The sequence below is a fragment of the Pleurodeles waltl genome, chromosome 10, assembly GCF_031143425.1.
Source record: "Pleurodeles waltl isolate 20211129_DDA chromosome 10, aPleWal1.hap1.20221129, whole genome shotgun sequence".
NCBI classification, from domain to species: Eukaryota; Metazoa; Chordata; class Amphibia; order Caudata; family Salamandridae; genus Pleurodeles; species Pleurodeles waltl.
In genome coordinates, this window is record NC_090449.1 from 416,804,091 (window position 1) to 416,827,041 (window position 22,951).

Consider the following 22,951-nt stretch of genomic DNA (forward strand, 5'->3'; position numbering starts at 1 on the left):
CAGACACCGAAGCACCAGCTCTACAGCCGACGCCCACCCAAGTGCCGCTGCTGCCAGAAGCTGTGCTTGGCCTCGGTGTGTTCCTCCAACCGGGCCTGTTCCTCCTGCCTCCTCCAGGGAGGCCGCTGCCGGTAACCCCACACGCGACGCAGCAGCTCCAGCAGAGCTCGCGGCTTTACTCACCACCGCAGCCGAAGCCGCGATGCGCCAGAGGTTTCGCTCAGTTGAGTGCAGGACGAGTGGTGATCATCAGCCCCCGTGCCGTTATTTGGGTGGATAAACCGGAAATGAACTGCAGAGAACGATCAGATCGCGCCCGCCACCTTGGCACGCTAGCCACGCCCCCCTATCTACCTTTATTCTTTTTGTGTGGCTTTGTGCTATGCAACACCTCTCTTGAAGAACTTCTACTGAAGTCTCTGCTAAGTTGACACTTTCCTAATTTCGGAGAACCAGTTAGGATTTCCTAACTTTAGTTTAGTTTTGGCTTAATTTAGATGAACTTAGATTTATCCATGTTCAGACAAGAGGGTCGAAGCTTGAATATGGATCATCAAATTCTATTTATTATCCTTTGTAGTGCCTCAACTGAAATTCTTGTATGTCTTATGCTTTTGTGATTTAACCATATCAGACGCTTTGGCTCACCTTTGGTGATTCTGTACATTTATACATGTTTTTGAGATTCATATGCATTAGTCTGGCCCTTAATTTGTTATAAAACACATTTAATTTTATTTATTGTCTTGGTCCTTAATGTGTGACCAAATGTGGTACACTGTTAATTGGACTGTGAAATTAAACTAACTCTTCTTTACCACTCAGGCATCCTAAAAAGATGTACTGCAAGAAGAATGGTAAGAACAAGGGCCCAGTGCTCCAACAGATCGTAGCAGAGTAATGATGGTTAGGTCTTGAAATAAGGGGAGCCAGAACCTTTTACTCAATATTAGTTAGTCCCTAGAGTCCAGTACCTAGTGCCCTTGTGTCGATTTTGGAGGAGCGGCGGATGTCCAAATATTTGGAAGGGAGTTGTAACAGCAGTGGAGTGAGTATTAATAGGGTTCTATGTTGCAGTGGCTTATACTTAGCTTGTAGTGCTTTCAGGAGATTGTATGGTGTTTTGCAGAGATGTTTTTAATGTTGCATAAGTGTGGTGTTTAGTGCGAAGAAGTTGAAGTTGTTATCGGGTCCAACGTGACTTAAGATCCTGGGAAAGTATTAAAAAGTGCAGAAGACACTATATTGTAACTGTCTGCTATATTTAGGGGTGCTTGTCATGAGATGTTGATGGCACAATTGGGACAGGGACAATTATCTTTGTGTCACCCCGAGGTGTGGTTGGTACAGTGGATTTTTATGCGCAGGTAGAATCTGTACCATCCAGTGTTTTAAGGTCATACACGATCTAATTAGAGTAAATGTGACTATACCTGTTAGAGAGGGAGAGGAGACACCACCTGAAGAGACCCCTGGTAATTATATGATGATAAATGTAGGGCGTCATACATGTATTTGGCTTGGTCAATGGCAGAAGATCACAGAAAAATAAGGTTCGTAGAGGTTTCATGCTAAGGCACATTTAATTTGAGAATCATTGAAAATTTGAGGAAAATATATGAGATGAAACCGCCCCTTTGACCTGCATACTTTGAAGCACTTAATGCCTGGGAGCGGGAAGCTCATACTAGAGAAAAAGAAAGGGTATCAGGGAAGAGCCCAAAAGGTAGTGTGTATGTTGATGCTAAAAGGAATTATGAACAAAAGAAGTACAACTGACATGATAGAGGGAGTTGGATTGCATCCAACTTTGATGAGTGAAGCATTTTGGAGAGAAGGGGAAAAAAGAAATGAAAAGAGGGAAAGTCAAAAGAGCTAGATGATATGAGTGAGATCAGTGATATTGATTCTAGTGACAGCCTTATGGATTTGTTGCTGTCAGACTGTCCACCTCCTTACAATGAGACTCAAGTGGAGGGAGGAAGTAGTGCCAGTGTTAATGGGAACCTCAGAGTAGCTACTGCACCAGTAAACATAAATTCTGATTTGGTGGGAGGGAGTCACTCAGGCAAACGTGAACCACAACCTGATGGGAGAGAGTTCAGGGATTTGTGCCCCTGTTGACTCCAGTGCTCCTGACACTTCAGATGCTCTTACTGCTCTGGTTACCAATGGTCATGTGGTTCCTATGTACACGCCTGTATCACCAGTAAAAACAACCTATAATTAAGCTGTCCCTAGTGCAGTAAGTGCCTTAGGTAATGCTGATGAAAGTCCCTGTGCAAGGGAATTTGTTTTTCAGATTCAAACAAACACAAGTTGTCCATGTGTGGCAAGTGCAAATTCAACTCTGAATCAGACAGAATGTGGTCCCACAGGAACACCCCTGAGGATGTCAAGTTCTGGCACGCCTGTTTGGAAACCATCTTGAAATGCTTCTAGCAGCACTCATAGAGAAGGGAATGTCTCTAATGCCCCTGTGGTGCAACACAGTCTTAGGACTAAGCAAATAGATGAGTGGGTGAACGCTTTTAATACTCCTTCCAGTGATAACAAAAGTTCTGAGTTACGTCAGGGAGTGATTCAGTCACCTGTGAGAAACAAATTTGTTGGATGTGGCTACATTGAAATTGAAAATGTATGAAATGATTAGTGGGAATCTTGCATTGGCTCTTTTAGACTCTTATCAAGAAAATGAACTTATATTCATATGCAAGGATGTCACCAGACCTGTAGGACAAGTCTATTGTAGACTATCAGAATTAACTCAAAAAGATGAGGTTGATTTGAATAGGACCAACGGTTTCCAGACGAGCTATAATTTATGCCTCATTGGGAAAGATACAGCCTGTATGAGGACTTCGGGGATGAAGATACAGATTAAAGAATTAATTCAAAATATTCAGAAGTGTAATGAGTTAGATACATGAGACAGTAGATGGGTGAGGAAGAAAGAACTAAAGAGGCAGACAGGGGAAACACCCATTTCTGTGCAAGGACAAGCGAGCACTTTACATTTTTCCTGTTGAGAGAAGTGCCCAGTGGAGGTTATGTCCATGTGCCTTGGAGTAGGAGTGATCTTGTATCATTCACTAATGACTTTCTAAAACTGAGAGAAAAACTGGGAGAATGGAACAAGTAGGTTGAGTGATTTGTGAAGATTTCACAACCTTTGTGGGTTGATTTGAATACTTTGATATTGTGATTCCAAGGTATTTAGGGCAGCATGTAAAATAGCCATAGAGTGGCCGGAGAAAGAACAGATGAGACACCCAGTGACAAAAGGCCTGTTGCCATTGGCAATGAAAAAGTATCAGCAGATGATAACGTTTCTGAAATCAAAGACATCACCCAAGGATACTGATTGGGCCAAGATTGACTAAACAATTCAAGAACTTAAAGAGTCAATTCATGCTTACTATGAGAGATTGTTACAGGCACTCAAACAGAATACTGGAGTGGAGATGCTTGAGCCCAAGGATATGGGGCATTTTGTGTCAAGGTTTGTGACAGGATTGAGGCCTGAAATTAGGAAGATGATGCAGAAGCATTTGATTTTTTAGCTGAATACATCGGTTGTTGAGATCTTGAGATCTACAAAACATAGCAGTGATGAAATAGAGACGGTGCATAAGAATCTGAAGGAGAAGTTGATGGTTGCGCAGATGAAAGCTGCTCACAGAAGCGGTCAGACTCAGCCTTTTGTAAGGAATGCCGATCCTATGCAAGGAGTTAATCAGCAGGGAGCTCCTGCTATGCAAGGTAGAGGTCGAGATGTCCTGTATTGACCCTATTACTGGAATGGATATAGTCAGTTTGAAGACCAACACTGAGGGGCAGAGTCTAGCTGAGCAGCCAGATGGCTGCTCACTAGAGTGGTTCTACTGGCCGAACATACAATGCATCCCACAGAGAGCAGACCTCAAATCTGCTCTGCTTGTCGCAGTGACACATACAATCTTACTGTTATTGATTGAGCTTTTTGGCAGCGTTCCTTTCCCTCCTGGAGTCTAGTGATGAGAGAGGCCGGGCCCCTGCCTGTTGCTGGTGATGCACAGGCTGGGCTGTGTGGGTGCAGAGGGGGCCTATCCCTGTGCCTGGGTGCCACTGACTGCACTCCCCCCTAGATTCGAGAGCCAGGAGAGGCAGCACTACTTTACCCGCACTGCCACTGACCTGCTATTTGTGGGCCCCCAGAAGTTGGGCCAACCAGCGGGCTCAACTCCCATTTGCCGGGGGTGTAGCACTGCATGCAGTGCCTGTGCGGTGGGCCTTGCACCTGACATGACTGCCACTGCGGCTTTGGGGGCCCACATCGTGTCTGCTGATGGGCCTCAACAGCGGTTCACAGGCGATTGGGGCTGTTGGCACTGTGGATCCTACATCCCTTGAGGCGGGCTGGGCCAGTGGGGTGTAAACACGGTCATAGACCTGAGGGCAGGTGGCACTGCACACCCTCCCTGGATTGTACTAGAGGCCGCTTTGGCAGCCACTAAGCCCCCTGCCACTCTTGCTATGCACCAGAAGACTGTGATCCTTGGAGGTGGGCTTCTGGAACTGACCTATTAGCCATGTGATATGTGGCACAGCGGGCCCCATGATCCAACTGGGCAGACCATCATTGGTTTCACAATACCTGGTGAGTGAACAGCTTTATCCCACGCCGTTAGTTGCCCATCTCACATGCTGTGCCTAATAGACTCTTTGAGCCTAATTGAGATGACTGGTTGCACACCGGCCTGCTTGGGGTCGCTGCACTGACTTGGGGCCGCTCACATAGATACATGATGACTGATGAGTGCAAACCCCTCTCTTTAAACATCGGGCCCCACAACGTGGGCTCTAAAGAGTGCTCCTCTCTTAAACACATTTACCACTTCACATGTACTGTAATACACCTGTCCTTTCTTCCTCCATGACTGGGGATCCTCTGACTACTAGTGGTGGCTTATGGAGTGTGCATACCAGCTGCTGGAGCACGCCGCTGTGCAACCCCCCGGCAGGCCAACTACTGCATCCTTTGATGCCTGGGGGCCCTGGTCCTGCTCTTTCCCATTAGTAGAGAATGCTCTGGGTTGTGGCAGGGCTCTAGGAAGACCAAATCATTCCAGCGCCTTCTGCGGGAACTGGCTTCTTTCCCACAAACCTGACAGACAGGGGTCTGCCGTGGGAAGCTGGCCTGGAGTGTGGTGGGTACCTATGGTACTTACACCTTATACATGGTCCAGGTATCTCCTCTCAGTGAAGTGTAGGCAGTGTCTAGAAGCCAGGCTCTCTAGAGGTAGCTGGGGATGAGCAGTCAAGGCTTATCTAGGAGACATGCAAAGCTCATTCAATACCACTACAGTCTACAGTCACACAGTGCTTACACACAAGAAAGACAACACTTGGTTGTACAAAAATAAAGGTATTTTATTTTTTTAACACAGTATCAGAAAATACTAGAGAAGTAAATACACTATATATATATATATATATATATATATATATATATATATATATATATATATATATACATATACATATATACACACACACACACTAATAAATGGTAAGAGGCATAAAAAGGTTAGAAAACAGTGTAAAATAGCAATATGCAATAGATGCCCTAGGGGGAGCCCAAACCATATACTAAGAAAGTGGAATGCGAACACAGATTCCCCCACCTAGGTAACTAAATCATGTAGAGGGGAGCTGGGAGTACTAGGAAACCACACAGGTAAGTAATGTAGTACCCCCCCAGCGACCAGAAATGTAGGAGTAAAACACTGGATTTCCTAAAACCCACCCCAAAGGATGAAAAGGAGAACATTAAGACACCCTGTACAGCCTGCAAGGAACCAGCAGTGGAAAACCGAAGATGGAGACCTGTGGAAAGAGGGGACCAAGTCCAGAAGTGTCTGTAGAGTCCAGGGGGAGTAGGAGATACTGCCCACCCAGAGGCACCTTTTGGAGTTGGTCGACGAAGAAAGACAGGTCAGAACTGCAGCACAGAAGCTGGAGAAAAGTTCCTGATGCATGCAAAAGGTGTCCCACGCTGGATGCTGGATTGCAGATGGGTGTCGCTGAAGGATTTCCACCAACAAGCTTTGGCAAAGGCCAACTCGCGGTTGGAGGAAAAGGGGTGCTGCCGGGGACAAGCAAGGTCCAGGAGGACTCTACTCAGGAGGGGGAGTCACAGCGGACCTTCCGTGACACGGAAGGCCCACAGGAGCAGAGGCATCACCCACAAGTGTCCCACGGGACAGGGACACAAAAGTTGCTGAAGCAGCCCATGCAGCACCACAGAAGTTGCTCCCACGTCACCGGAGGACCCCACAGAGGTCCATATGTTGCAAAAGGGAGTGCTGGGGGCAGGAGCTACACCTCGCCTGAAGTTTCCCTTGGAGGTGAAGCAACAAGCCTTGGTAGCTGCAAAGGATGCGGCGCAAGGGGGTACTGTCTTGCGTGGAGTGGAAAGGACTTACCACCATCAAAGTGAGACAGGTGGTAGAAAGGACCAAGGGCGACTCTCTGAACCACCACCTGTGATGCAGGACCCACATCACTCAGGATGTGGGGACATCCACGCAGCCAGTCGTCGATGCAGCCAGGTACCTGTAGTTACAGGGGAGTGATGCCTTCACCCCAAGGGAGATTCCTTCTTCTTCTCGAGCAGGCTGAAGAGCTGCAGTCTTCTCAGGATGCACAGCTAGGGAAATGTTGCAAAGCTGGCAGGAGTTCCGGATACAATATTGCAGAAGAGTCTTCTACGTGGATCTGCAGTTTGTAGGTTCCTGGAGGATCCAATTGCGGTTCATGAGGCCAGAAGTCAAGGCAGAGGTTGCAGAGAAGTCCTGCTGGAGTCGTGCAAGCCGAATCTGAGGACCCACCCCAGAGGAAGACCCTATGTAGCCCAAAGAGGGGGCTTGCTCACCTAACCAGGTAACTACCTATCAGAGGGTGCCTCTGACGTCACCTGCCTGGCTACTCAGATGCTCCCAGAGTTCCCTGCCAACCTTGGAATCAAGATGGCAGAACCCAGAGACCATCTGGAGGAGCTCTGGGCACCACCCCTGGGGTAGTGATGGACAGGGGAGTGGTCACTTCCCTTTCCATTGTCCAGTTTCACGTCAGAGCAGGGACTGGGGTCCCTGAACCAGTGTGGACTGGTTTATGCATGGAGGGCACCAAATGTGCCCTCAAAGCAAAACCAGTGGCTTGGGGAGGCTACCCCTCCCAAGCCAGTCACACCTATTTCCAAAGGGAGAGGGTGTTACCTCCTCTCCCAAAGGAAATCCTTTGTTCTGCCTTCCTGGGCTTGATCAGATCAAGCAGCAGGAGGGCAGAAATCCGGCTGAGGGGTGGCAGCAGCTGGGCTGTCTGTGAAAACACTGTAAGACTTGTGGTAGCAATGCTGGGGGTCCTCTAAGGAGCCCCCAGGGTGCATGGGATCAAACTTCCAATACTTGCAACAGTATTGGGGTATGATTCCCAGTGCATGCATAAAATGGCATCCCGCAAGTCCATGAAAATGGATCTGGAGGTCGTGGGGGTACCTCTGCTAGAGCAGGGGTGCCCTCACACTCAGGTACCTGCGCCCTGCCCTCTGGGCTGAGAGGGCCTACCATAGGGGTTACTTACAGAGAGACCTGTAGTAAAACCAGGTGTGTGCACCCGGTTCACGCAGGCTGCAATTTCAGCCCTGCAGAACCGTTTGCATGGGCTACCCACGGGTGGCAGAATAACTGCTGCAGCCCATAGGGGTCCCCTGGAACCCCAATGCCCTAGGTACCTAGGTACCATATACTAGGGACTTACATGGGAAAACCACTATGCCAATTGTGGGGAGAAAAGGTTAGTAGCAACCAAATTGAGAGGAGAGAGCATTATCACTGGGGTCCTAGTTAGCAGGATCCCAGTGAACACAGGCAAACACACTGACAACAGGCAGAAAATAGGGGTAACAATGCCAAGAAAGAGGGCACTTTCCTACATCTACTTTACCCGCTGCTACTTTTTAACTATCAATAGTCTATTTGCCTGCACAAGCATGGAAAGCCAAATTCAGCTTTGAAAGCAAACAGCCGACCGAGAAGGCGGAGCAGAGTAGTTGACCCGGGCCTCACCAGACCACTCTGGGGGAAATGAATATCAGGACATTGATCTTCAAGAACTATTGATGGATGTGAAAACCAGCCTGAAAGCAATTGACTTGAAACTCAACATCCTCAGCAACTTCCTGGATCAAGTCAAACAACGTGTATACAAGCACGAAAACAGGTTAGATCTCCTGGAGGACCGCATCTCAGACGTGAATGATGCTCAAGTGGATTCCAAAGAGCATCTTTTAAGAATGGATAAAGTTCTTGACCTCATCAAAGCTAAAAACAAAGACCTTGAAGCAAGGTCCAGGTGCAACAATATCAGACTCATTGAGGTGCCAGAATCCATTTCAATCCAAAGTTGGAGGACTATGTGGACCTCTTAGGGAAGGCTATGTCCACAGTTTTCATTGTAGAACAAGCTCACCACTCGCTGGGACCGAGCTCCTTTCCCCCCCCCCACCCCCTGGGTGCAACGGCCCGCCCCATCATTGCACGATTCTTGAACTATAGAGATTGTGATGCGGTCCTACGGCTTGAGCTTGAGCGCCAGAAGACTCAGCATCAGGGGAACAATCTTTCATTCTATCCAGACTTTATATTGTTCAGGTTACCTGCTGGGAATTCTTACTTACTAACTGATTGCTTCAACAAGCTGACATACCTTGTGCAATTATACCTCCCCAAATTACATACATCCTTTGAAGGCAAGCCCCGCTTCTTCACAGATGCCAAATCAGCACTCAAATTCGCCAAACACACAAATAATTTAAGTGCAAATGATCACCTGAAGAATCGCCAGGCACCTCTGATGCAAATCCTCTCATTCCCAATGATTGATAGACTGCTGCGTTGAGCATGCCAGGGGCACCAGCCCTTTCCTATGGAGCTCACATGCCACTTCTGACACTCCCTGCGCACTCTTTGCTGAACAGGGTGGCCTGCCATTAGGCTTCAGCTAAAGTCACTTCAATGCTTCCTGTGTACAATAAACATCCCATGCCAGCTTTGTGTTGACCATTGGGGATATCCCACCTATTCGGACACACAGCCAGACCTGGAGGAGTTGTATGTCCGGATATTCTCTGCTTCCCGGGATGATTCCCAAATATACCTTGAAACGGTGAGTGGGATGGTGGGTTGGGGGATGGGATTGTTCTTCTCAACCGTGTTCTTGGGTTGGAGTGGGAGGGGTGTGGAATGGGGTTGTTTCTCCTGTTTGTTGGCTGTAAATGTTATTTTTCCCTTCCCTGCATCCTACATGGTACGTAAAAAAAATTCTAAGTGTTTGCATGCCACCTGCTACATTGCACACCTACGCTCTGATCGCATTCCCTCACAATTCAGTGACATGAGCTACATGATATGTATCACTTGTAACATTCAGGGACTTAGTGATTATAGGAAAGCCCGCTTTGTCCACGCATACCTCACTAGACAGTGGGTTGACATCTGTTTATTACAGGAACTACACCTCATGCGTTCAACTGCTTCGGGCTGTGCGCTAGGTGATGTGGCGAGACCTATACCTCACTTATCTCCAACTATGCCAGAGCCATTGCTATACTTCTGCCAGAGAGCTCCCATGGCAACTGACACATATTATTACTGACAGAGATATGCGACTGTTCATAATCACTGGTACACTGCACAGACCGCCTGTGACTTGGAAGCTGTATACAACCCAAATATAGATGACCCAGAATTCTTCTATGGGATTTGGAGGCAGTTTTCTGGCCTTGGACACCGATCCATAATATGGGACAGTGATTTCCAGGTGGTGTTAGACCACTGGATGAATCATTCCAGAATCACCAGATGTCTACCTCCCAATGCAGCATTGATATTAAACATGCTCATTCATGATAACTACCTACAGGATGTATGGAGGCACACACACGCAGATACCCAGAAGGGACTTGTCTCACTGTATACCCTAATGCATGGTACAGAATCGACTACTGATTAATTTCTTGTGATGTCCAGACATGGACTGTGGGAGTGAAGCATTTACCCTGCACACTCTTGGGTCATGCCCCGGTCAATCTTTAACTGTTGCTCCCCCAGGCAGCTCCTTGCACTTTCACCTGGAGCTTGACGCCAGGTGCACTTTGCAACACTGCATTTCACGAGGAGATCCGAAAGGAGATAGCGTACTATTTCACCCATAAAAAGGGATCCGTGGCATTGCCATCCATGCTATGGGAGACTTTTCAAAGTTGTCATCCATGGTTCATCATTGTACAACAAGCTGGGGTGCTAATAGCAATTTGTTTGCACCTTGTTTTAAGAATCCCTTGAATCTGGCACCCTGCTCCCAGCGCTAAGGGAAGCGGTTATTGTTATGTTCCTCAATGTGAGAAAACAGGGCTGATTGCAGAGGCCCCCTAACTTTTTGCCCCCATTTTCCACTTTTTGCTGGTGTTTTCCTGACTCTGATGGTGCCCTGGGTACTGCTAACCAGTCCCAGGGCCTGTGCTCTGTGTAAAATGGATATGCAAATTAGGCTAATTTACTGATTTACAATTTACTGAGACCTAACTGGACCTTAGTGGAGGTTAGTGGCCTATTGCTAAGTGTAGGTACCTACCTGCCCTTACCAATAACCCATTTTCCAACATTTTTGGTGAGCAGTGGTGGGATCCTGTACTTGTGTTCAGTATCACGTTACAGTTTTAAGTAAAACAAATTAAAAATCCTTTAAATTGTCCTAGTGCAAAAATTGTTTTTAATTTTTAATTTGGATTAATTTCAATTATTGATTTTTGTGATTTTTCTAAATTCTTGTTTCCAATTTTTGCAAAAGGTTTTTGTTGACACAAAACTAGGGAACCATGGAGCTTGATCTGGCTAGCCTACCCACACTGACAGTAGTCCAGCTTAGGGGGTTGTGTACTGAAAGAGGGTTGCCTGCAACCACTGACCTCAGGAAGCATGTCCTGATCAAATCCCTGACAGCATGGGCTGAGGCCCAAGAGGTAGACTCAGAAGAAGCTCCAGAGGAGGGAGAAGTAGGGGAGGATGCTATCGTTCACCACTCAGGGGAGGGAGGGCATCTGAACCTAAGTGAGGATGCGGAAGACCGGTCCTCATTACATACAGTCACTTGGGGCAGTCCCAAAGCTAGTTGGGGGAAGGGGGTCCCTTCAGGAGGAGAGAACCTGTCCCTCAGAGAAAGAGAGCTGGAGGCCTAGCTAGCATTTATAGCTTTGGAAGCACAGATGCTGGCCCTAGAAAAGAAATAGTGGGCAAAGAGAGAGAAAAGAGATGGTGGCAGCGACAGAGAAGTTGAGGTGTCCATGGGTGGGGGGTTTTGCCCCAGATTGCCCAATGGGGTGGTTCCTGCTTATGTAGAGGGGGATGATATAGACAAGTGGTTGGAGGCCTTTGAGAGGGCACTCCAAATGAGAAGGGTTAGGCCTCAATGCTGGGGTTCACTTTTATGTGAGTTGGTCCCCAACTCGGGGAGGGATAGGCTTCTGACCTTAAGGGGGGAGGAGGCAGATTCATACCCTAGTATGAAGAGGTGCTTAACCAAGAAGTTTGGTCTGACCCCAGAGCAGTATAGAATGAAGTTCAGGGACACCCAGAAGGTCAGTACCCAGTCTTGGGTTGACTTTATAGACACCTCACTTAAGGCACTAGAGGGCTGGATTATTGGTAACAAAGTAAATACTTATGAGGGGTTATACAATCTGATCATGAGAGAGCACATCTTGACCAATTGAACCCAAGAAAGGTTACGCCAGCATCTAGTGGACTCTAAGCTGACCAACCCTAGAGAGCTGGGGGAGGCAGCGGATGAGTGGTTGAGAACCAGGGTGGTTCTCAAGTCCCAGGGGGGAGACTCCAAGAAGGGGGGGTCAGGTCCCCAACAACCTAAGGCGGGAGGTGGTAAGCCCACCACAGAGACTCCCTCTGTACCCCAGAACCCTAAGAAGGAGGAGAGTAAATCCCACTCCCACTCTGACAAGCAGAGACAGAGAGACCCAGGGTTAAAAAAACTCTTGGACAGTAAGGCTTGCTTTGACTGTCAGCAGACAGGTCACTTTAGAGGAGATGCAGCCTGTCCAAAGAAGGTGGTTAGCACTGGGCTGTCCAGTGTAGCCATGGAGGAGGACTCCTCAGATGATGAAGTCCTCCTAGCATTGAGCTGGGAGACAGGACCAGATGGTAAGCTGGTGATCCCTGAGGGTGGGAGTAGGCACTTCCACCCCATTCAAGTGAATGGGATCCCTACCACTGGCCTGAGAGACACCTGTGCCAGTCACACTATAGTGAGTGACCGGTTAGTGACCCCAGACATGTATGTCCCAGGAGAGACTAGGAAAGTCAAGATAGCCATAGGGGAGGTCACCTCGAAACCTGTAGCCATAGTGCCCCTAGAGAGGGAGGGTATCCTTGACTGGTTTAGGGTGGTAGTCAGTGCTGACCTCCCCCTAGATTGTATCTTGGGCAATGACCTCCCAGAGGTGAGTCTGGTCCCAGATGGGGTGGTCGCCCAGGGCGCCCCCCCCAACCCAAAGTCCTGGGGAGTCAGTCCCTACAGTTAGGAGACAGGGGTCCCCAAGAAAAGGAAAGAAGAAAAGGAAGGGTAGGCCACTCTTAAAGAGAGTTCCAGGGAGCCAAAGGCCTTCTGCCCCAGTAGTGGGGGAGCCCAGAGTTGGCACTGGTGAGGCCTCACCTGACCCCAAGGAAGTCATGAGTAGTCAGGCAGCTGTCCAGATGCAGGGTGTTGTCCCTGCACTGACAGAAGGGAGAGTGGAAGGAGGGTGTCTGCCACATGAGGTGGTAGCCCCCCACTCTAGACAGCAAGAGAGGTGCCAGGACCCCACAGTTGCCCCTAAAGCAGCTCAGCCACCTGTCAGTGGAGAGCTTAGGGTGTGGTTCTGGGTACTGACAGCTGTCAGTAGCCTCTGCTGGGTGCTAGCCTTCCTGGCAGCACTGTACTTGGCCTGGGAGGCAGACCCCAGGGCCAATAGCAAAGTAGGCCCCCTGACCCTGTTGGTCATGGTGGGGTTGCTCAAGTGTTGGGTGACCTCTTTGGGTAAGCTAGGTGTTGCCCTAGTAAAGTTAGGAGTAGGGGAGGTGGGCACCTCACTACCCAAGTTGGCAGAGAGAGAGGAGGAAGACCCCCTAGAGGGAAGTTTCAGTTTGAAATGGGTCCTTTCACTGTTGGGATGGCTTCACTACCCAGAGGGAGTGGCCATGGCAGGACGATGTAAGGCAGAGTGGGCCCTGCAAAGGGACAGCCAGTTTTCGTCACTGTCTACCTCGCCTAACAAGCCAGGAAGACTCTCCCAGGGTTGGGCTGTCTCCTGGGCGTGTGGGCTGGGGGGGGCTTGTGTGAGAAAAAAGGGCTGATTGCAGAGGCCCCCTAACTTTTTGCCCCTATTTTTCACTTTTTGCTGGTGTTTTCCTGACTCTGATGGTGCCCTGGGTACTGCTAACCAGTCCCAGGGCCTGTGCTCTGTGTAAAATGGATATGCAAATTAGGCTAATTATAATTGGATAAGTTAACCTACCTATAAGTCCCTAGTATATGGTAAGGCATGTAGGTTTAGGGACCATAGCATAGGTGGTGCACCCATAGGTGCACTGCTGAGGTGCCCAGTGTCATTTTAAAGGCAGGCCTGCATTGCTGGCTGCTTTTAAATTAAACTTATATGCAAATTCGACTTTGGAATTAAAAGTAGTTCTAAAGTCTTAAACTACCTTATTTGTACATATATGTCACCCCTAAGGTGTGCCCTATGTGCCCTTAGGGCTGGGTGCCATTTAACTATAAGCAGGGACTTTATAAAAATAGTTTTATAAGCCCTGGTGAGGTAAAAACAGCCAAATTTGTTTTTCCCTCATTGTAGTAAATGGCCTTCATAGGCTAGAATGGGGAGACTTTATTTTAATTTTTAAAGTCTTCTTAAATGATGCATACCAAGAATTTGGTATCAAATTAATTGTTGTAATAAATCCCACAACTTCCAGTTGTTGGATTTAATATAACTTGTTCAGGTAAAGAGTTTTAAACTTTACCTGAAAAGTTGCCAATTTCAGCTCTGCATTGTTTTTGCTGCTGTGCTCTGATTGGCCAGCCTCTAGCAGTTTGGCCAAGCTGCCTTGATGAGGTGTGAAGTGGCCTGGCTTCACACAAAGGAATGTGCCTGTGGGAAGGAATCTCCCCTCAGCAGATGGTGAGGCAGGAAGGGGGAGGGCTGCCAAACTGGTCTTCAAAGGCAGAGAAGGACACTTGGAGCATCCAGCAAGACCCCCACATCCTGCAACCCCAGACAACTAGGTGCCCCCTTGATTAGATTAGGAGAGGGCAGGAGAGGGGTGTGTTTATGATTTTTAGCCACACCAGTGGATGGGCTCAGCCAGATGTAACCTCCAAATATCAGATTCAACCATGATGGATTTTTAGAGAATGTTGCCTCCTGGGATTTATTTTTGCCACATTTCCCAGGAAGTGGTCATCACAGGGGGAAGGACCCTGCACCTGATTGGAGAACCAAGACCCCCCTGCTTTTCACCCAGGAGCAAGGATAAAACTGGCAGACCTGCACCCACACCTCAGTTCCCTACCACATCCAACAAGGAAGAACAACAGAAGAAGAAGGACTGCCCTGCTGGACCCCTGGCCTGCACCTGGAACCTGCATTCAGAAGGACTGCACCAGCTGCACACCTGGGCTTCACCACAAGAAGGACTGTGCCTGGCTTCAACTGGTTCAAGGAGGGACTCCTGTTTGCTACAGGTGAAAAATTGCTAACCAGAGTCCCCTGCACCAACTCCTGAAGAAGGCGACCAGCTGACCACTGTCCAGTGGCCAAAAAGGAGTTTGCGCCAGGTGCATTCTGGGAGTTGTAGTCTGCACCCCCCAAGGACCACCTCAGAACTTCTGGACTCTTGGGGTGAGCTGTGGACCTCAAAAGAACCTTAAAAGGACATCTGGGAGAAGCCCCAGAAGTTTGGAGAAGTTTGAACAACTTTTGTAAAAAAGCTCCATAGAGGGACCAACCCGCCGCGGCAACTCTAGCCGGCTTGCCTCAACCGCGACCCAGCCTGATTTGCTGGTTCGTCCCGGTAAAGAAAATCTCCGAAAAAGAGACTAAGTCCGAAGGTAAAAAGTAGACTGGGACCTCCCAGCCAGCGTATCCAGGGAGGGCTCCATGGACGTCGGATCAAGATCCAGGTTTACCCCGGTCGAAGGGTTTTCACCTCGAAAAAACGACTACGTCCGAAGGTAAAAATCTCCACCGAGGATTCCAGCATCGCGTATCCGGAGAAGGGCTCCAGGAGGTCGGATTGGACTGGCAGGTTCGTCCCGCTGAAGAAAATCTTCGAAAAAAAGACTTTGGAGGTCATTCTGACCCTGGCGGTCCAAGACCGCCAGGGCCACGGATGACTGAAGCACCGCCAACAGGCTGGCGGTGCTTCATAGCCCATTCCGACCGCGGCTGTAAAGCCGTGGTCGGAAAACCGGGTCCGGCGGTTTTCCGCCAGATTTCCTCCGGCTGGGCGAATCCTCCATGGATTCGGACCCCCTTCCTGCCAGCCTGTTTCTGGCGGTTTTTACCGCCAGGAACAGGCTGGCGGGAACGGGTGTCTTGGGGCCCCCTAACAGGGCCCCAGTATGCTTTTCACTGTCTGCCTAGCAGACAGTGAAAAGTGCGACGGGTGAAACTGCACCCGTCGCACACCCGCAACACCGCCAGTGGTGCAGGCCCCTTTCCCGCTGGGCCGGCGGGCGCTATGTTGGCTAGCGCCCGCCGGCCCAGCGGGCAAGTCAGAATGGCCCCAGCGGTCTTTCGACCGCGGAGCGGCCATATGGCGGTTCCCGCCAGGCGGGCGGTGACCGCCGCCCGCCGGGGTCGGAATGACCCCCTAAGTGTGAAGGTAAACTTTTAACCAAGGCCTCCCGCGGCCTGTAGCAGAGCAGGGCTCCATCACTGTCGGCCTGAAACTTTCACTTTTCCCCGGTCGAGGTGCAACCATATGACCCGATTGGCGCTTTTTGTTTCTAGGCGCTAAAAAAATAATTCTTTAAAAATTCATATCTCCGGTTCCCCTTATCCGATTTTATTAGTTGTGGTGTCATTTTAAAGATAAAAATATAATCTATTTTTATAAATTGGTTTTGGATTTTTAAACTGTTTCCTGTGTTTTATTTAAATACTGTTTTGTGATATTTGAATGCTTTACACTCTGTCTCCTAAGTTAAGCCTTAACGCTCTTTGCCAAGCTACCAAGGGTTGAGCTGGGGTTAATTTACTGAGACCTAACTGGACCTTAGTGGAGGTTAGTGGCCTATTGCTAAGTGTAGGTACCTACCTGCCCTTACCAATAACCCATTTTCCAACACTCAAACTGAACAAACTAGGTCCCCAATGTCATTCATACAGGCCACTTTCTCTGATAAATGCATAATAATGAACTGCTCAATCTGGCTTCATTTCTGGCCAATCAACGCGTACAATCGCCACACGATCTTTGCCACTATGCTCCACCTTGACCCCGGGGTTACTGCGCTATTGGACACCACAAAGATGTTCAATACACTAGAATGGACCTATCTTTTCCCGCTGCTTGCAAATATTGGCCATAGCACATGGTTCATTGACCACATACATCTCCTTTATACTCTCCCTACCGCACAAGTACGACTGAATTTGCTGCTATCAGACCCCTTTCAGATCATGCACGGAGGGCAACACCTCTGTCACCAATTCTTTTTAAGATAGCAATGGAACCACTGGTGGCGAGACTTAGGCATCATTGTGTACACTGAGGCATCAACTTCACCACAAGGGGATTAGAAGTCTTGATGTATGTGCAGGATATTCCATTGTATTTCTGCAACCAGCAGGAAAACCTTGCTCCCATCATGCGCAAAGTAGTACGATTCAGAGTATTCTTCTGCATTAAGATGGATTGGTCCAAGTCTACTCTATTTTCCCTCCTGAACAGCACACGACCTTTCAAAAATGAATACCCACTAAATTGAGCGGCGGACCCTGTGAGGTACTTAGGCATCTGCCTCAATCGGGACCCTGAGGAAATCTAGACAGCTAATTACGGCTGTGCTATCACCTGGTTGGAAGATAGAATACCAGTGTGGTCTAAACTGCCTTTGTCCCTCGCAGGACGCATAGCGATATCAATAGCAAAGATGGTGGTACTGACTAAGTTCCTCTATTCCTTTCTTAATACACCTATTCCACTTACTGGTCAGTTTTTCAAATGTCTGAGGGCCACCATGGTAACCCTGCTCTTGGCCAGTAAACAACCATGTGTGTCATGGGAACTCCTTACACTGGTGGGCTTGAGTGCACCCAACATGACATTGTATACCTTCTGCACTCATGCACAATACCGGAATTACTGGCTGCATCCAACACTATTTCAACCCTACTTTGCCATAGAAATAAATCGGGTAGCCCCATGGCCATCGACCATGGAGCTCTATGCACCCTACAGGGATCCAAGGGCGGACACTGACACTGTCAAGAGTGTATGCTGAGCATGGAAGGGGTTGGTAAAGAGAGCTAAACTTTGTTGCTTTTATGCCCCCTCCATCCCACTCAGAACATTCGGTAACAACCCCTAGATTCCATCACATACTGAGACCTGTATCCTGAGGATACAATAGGAAGATGGCTCTTAATATGATATATGAAACTGAGGTATAACATGCAAAGGTTCCAGGGGTTCTCTTAGTAGTAGACAGGGGCTTGCTCTAGCAATCCCAAGGTGCTCTTTTAAGGGGTAGTGTGGTCAAGCAGCCTTAGGCTTATCATAGAGGAGTGTGAGACACTTGCAAATACACAAAGAGTCAATAAATGAGACGCACGACTCAAGAAGGCGATCCACACCAATTACAAAAATAACAAGTATCTTTACATATGTTTTGGCATCAGAATCAATTAATTTGAGTAAGTATGTTTTGCAAGGAAAATCTTTACATTTTTAAAACTTTGACCTATGGAGAGAAAAAACAAGTACTGCATTCAGGTACAGTACAGCAACTTAAGGGACCAATCTCATGGACTTAAGGTAAGTATTGGGCAAGGGTCAGGACTACATCAACAAGTCACAAAGGGCAGCACTGGGTGGCTGGGTGCAGAGGTGTAGTATGGCATTGCGTTCCCAATGTTAGTCAAGGAGGATCTGTCCGGTTGCAAAGATGCTCTAGGTGAGGACTGGTGATCCAGTAGGGGGGAATCAATAAGTGGGTTCCAATCTTCAGATGTCCAGGAATGTGGGGAAACCTCTAGTTCTCTTCTCCAAGGGCCAGGGGCGATGGGTATAGAGGTGTCTTGAGGCATCAGGTTTTCTCCACCAGAGCACTCGCAGATGATTGGGCCTGCGTGCAGAGGATGCAGGTGGGAGTGGCGAGTCCACAGTGGGCAAGTCCAAGGTGGGCTTTTGTCTCTAGAGGGTGGGGGGACCACGCTGGCACTGTTGGTCCACCTCAACACAGACTGTGTGGCACATGTGCAGAGGTGCTTTTAGGTGTCGGTGGCAGGTGGTCTGGAGTCCTGCCAGTTTGTCTTATGGTGCTGGCAAAAACTAGGGAAGCAACTCCGCTGCTCCACTGGAGTTCCTGGGTCTTTGTTGAAGGAAGGCAGTCCTCCCAGACTTTTGGAGACACAGTAGCTTGCAGGATGAGTCCACGGTGGCTCAAATTGGCAGAAACAGCAGACAGGCCGGCATGGCTGGGACGAAGTCAGCTGCTTCTTCCTCAGTCTTTACTTTTGCGGCTCTTGGGTGCCCTTTTTTTTTGTAGGGCAGCAAGAATCTGCTTTCCTGTTACCAGGGACTAACCTAAATATTGCATTTTGGGGTGTTTCGGGGAGTGTAGGGTCGTAGACAATGGACTACTTACCCTTAGGGTCACTACACCCTCTATATGACCACTTCCTGTGTGAAGTGGGCATAAACCCGTCCCAGAGTTCCTAAGTCTGTCAACGCCAAGATGGCAGATTTCTGAAAGTTGTGTGCACATCAGGAAGCTCACCTTAGGGGTGGGACTGACCTGAGGGGTGGACACACCTTCCTGAATACTAAATTTCCAGCCTGTCCAGGTGTCAAATGGGCTCTGGGGCTGGGGGGGGGGGTCAACATCTTCTTTGTGAGAGAAGCTAGATCTGCATACCAAGGGAGGTGGGCTTTTTTGAAGCCCCCTGCCTTGAAATGCAGGTTTGCAGGTCATCCTATTTGTGGGATGTGTAAACACCTCTTCCACAGTAGGCTTTGTGATTAACTGCCCGACAGCAAGAGCTTTTAACCCAGGAGGCCAGACTCGTGTCTGGAGGTAGCAGTCTGCCTAAAACTAGACAGTCCGTACACTGTTAGTTTGTAGGTTTTCGGGGCGGCCTGTAAGGTTCCCTCTGGGTGCATGTATTAATAAATCCATCACTGGCATCAGTGAGGGTTTATTATTACAAGATGTCTGATACCAAACATCCCTATATTCAGTGAAGCCATCATGTAACTAGGGAACTCGTATTGACCAGTGTCCAGCACATGTATTTAAAATGGCTTCCTTGCTCACTCACTATGTCTTAGAATTGACAAGGATATAGCAAGGGCATATCTGCTCCTGCATATATGCCCTCACATGTAATATAATGCACCCCAACTTAATGCTGTAAGGCCTGATGTAGGGGTGACATATATACTGCACATACTGTTAGGGGGCAGGGCACACAGTCTGTGTGCCATGTTGTGTTTTCACTTTTAGCTGCACTAAGACATGCAGTCTGCAGTGGCAGTCTGCATGTGGTAGGTGAGGGGTCCCTGAGGGTGGCACAATACATGCTGCATCCCTGGGGACCCTCTTTGGTACCCATGCCCTAGGTATCAGGAGTGCCTTTTACTAGGGACTTACAGGTGGGCCAAAGGCATTACCAAATGGGGAACAAATGCACAGTTTAAGGGAAAGAATTCTGGCACTGCACTGGGGACCTCTGTATCAGTCAAAATTGCATTGAATATGAGGCAAAAAGAGAGGAGCCCCCTCACCCCCCCCCCCACACACACAAACAAATGAAAGAGAATGAGACTAACCTTTCCTAAGAGAACGTTCATTGTTTAGGTGGAAGAACCTGGAAAGGCCATCTGCATTGGCATGGTCAGTCTCAGGTCTGTGTTCCACTGTAAGGCCTGTTCCCTGTAGGGAGACGGACCACTTGAACAGTTTGGGATTTTCACCTTTCATTTGCATGAGCCATCTGAGAGATCTGTGGTCAATTTGAACAAGGAAGTGAGAATCAAACAAGTATGGTCTCAACGTCCTTAGGGACCAGACCACAGCAAAGGCTTCTCTCTTAATGTCATTCCAACGCTGCTCTGTGGGGAGTAATCTCCTGCTAATGAAACCAACAGGTTGGTCATGGCCATCATCACTGGTCTGGGATACAACCACTCCTACCCATGTTCAGAGGCATCTGTCTCACTGTGAACAGCTTAGAATAATCTGGAGTTTTTAGAATGGGTACTGAGCGCATTGCTTTTTTCAGGGTGTCAAAAGCCCTTTGACAGCTCACTGTCCAGTCTACTTTCTTTGGCATCTTTTTGGAGGTTAGTTCTGTGAGTGGTGCCACAATGGTACCATACCCCTCAACAAACCGCTTGTAATACCCAGTCAAGCCAAGGAATGCCCTGACTTGGGTCTGGGTTGTTGGAGCATCCCAGTCCAGAATTGTCTAGCTCTTCAGTTGTAGTGGTTGAATTTGGCCTCCACCTACCTGATGACCAAAGTATACAACCTTGTGCTGCCCTATCTGGCACTTGCCTGCCGTAATAGTGAGGCCTGCACTTTGCAGAGCTTCAAGGACATTGCCAAGGTGGATCAGGTGATTCTGACAAGTGGAGTTTAAGACAGCAAGATCATCAAGATATGCTGCACTAAAGGCTTCCAACCCATCAAGGACTTTATTCACCCACCTTTGGAAGGTGGCACTGGCATTCTATAAACTAAATTCCATAACAGTGAAATTATAAGGCCCATCCAAGGTCAAGAATGCTGATTTTTCTTTTGCTCCAAAAGTCAGACCAATTTGCCAGTACCCTGATGTTGAATTAAAAGTATTGAAAAATATGTCCACGTCAACCCCCACCTTTTCAAAGAGAACAGCAACCACTGTAAGTGGAATTAAGGGGGCCTTTGGTTGGCCACCTGTCTTGCCACTTACTTTACAGGTGACACAGGAGTTACAAAAATCCTTCGCCTTCTGGGACATACCTGACCAGTACAAGTGAGGTACCAACCTACTCCAAGTTTTGATCTGGCCAAGATGCCCAGCTAAGGGGATGTCATGAGTCAAAGTGATCAGGAACTCTCTACACAACTGAGGCACTATCACTCTCCATGTGGTGCCAGGTGTGGAGTCTCTGGCCTCAGGAAATAGGAGTCCCTCCTCCCCATAGGTTCTGTGGGAGCCACTGACATCCCCCTTTTCCTGGTCAGCAGCATTCTGTCTCAGGCTTTTAAGAGAGGGACAGGTTCTCTGACACTGGCACAGCTGTTCCCTAGAGAGTTCCCCTGGATCCAGGAGCTTAGCCATGTATGGCTAAGTTCCTGGGGCTTAGTTCCCTCAAGGACTGACAGGTCTTCTCCCTGAGGAGAGGGGACCTGAGCTTGGGTCTGCTTCAAAACTGGCTCACCAGACTTCCTACCCTTTCTTTCGTGGGGCTGGGCCATTATTCCAGGCTCCAGGACCTATTTTTCATCTTGGTTTTTGCATTGTGCTCTGGGTTTCACACACACCCATTCAGGTACACCCAGCATAGATGCATGGGTCTTTCTTTTGACCTCAGCCCATGCTGAGTACTCCAGATCATTTCCTAGCAGACAGACTACAGGAATTGCAGAGGATACCACCTTCTTCTGGCCAGTAACTCCTTCCCGCTCTAAGGATACCATTTCTATGGGATGGACCTGTTTGGTTGTCAGCATTGATGACTGTGAAGGTTTCACCAGTCATATATGGTTCCAGGGATATTTGTTTTTCAGTCACAATGGTGACACTAGCACCTGTGTCCCTCAGTGCTTCAACTCTGATCCCATTAATATGAGGCTGTTGTCTGTACTTCTCCAGATTACTGGGTCAGAGAGCCAGGGAAGCTACATCCACCCCTCCGTCTGAGACTAAAGTTGCTTCTGTGAGCGTTCTGACAAGGCCCACCTGGGATGCAGCTGGAGACACAGGTGCACTAGGGGGATTATTTTTAGGACAGGCAGGGTCTCTAGTTCAGTATCCATTGGCTTTCAACTAAAGCACCAATCCCTCTTAGGGTCCTAGGTCTTACCCTAGTACCCACCCTTGCTCTGTGTCTGGTCCCAGGCCCACCTTCCTGAACTGTTTTTTGGGGGCCTTGTGGAAGACTCTTTGTTTTTATCTTTAGACTGGTCACCGCCTTTCCCTTGGGAGGGGCTAAGCAACCCCTTTCCTTTGGTCACCCCCACTCTATCCTCTTAGCTAGCTTCTGGAGTTCGGCATCTTCCCTATCTCCATTCTCTGCAGTACTGTCAGAAGTGCCTCCAGTGGTGTTACTATCAATACATGAGACACATGACTCAAGAAGGGCATCCACATCAATTACAGTCCTTCTTGATTGACACCGGTGCTACCTGCCTTAGCACTTTACGCTGAGAATAGTGGAAGTACCCTCTCTATTGAAATGATCCAAATGACAGAAGTTGTGAATAAGCAAATGACAACTCCAGAAACAGCTGCAATACCTGCGAAAGAGAATCACCAATTTGTGGTGTGTGATTCCAGTCTAGTGAGCCTTTTAGGGAGAGAACTCCTTAGCTTAATTGGGTCGTCTAGTGCACACCGAAAGGTATGGAAATGAAAACT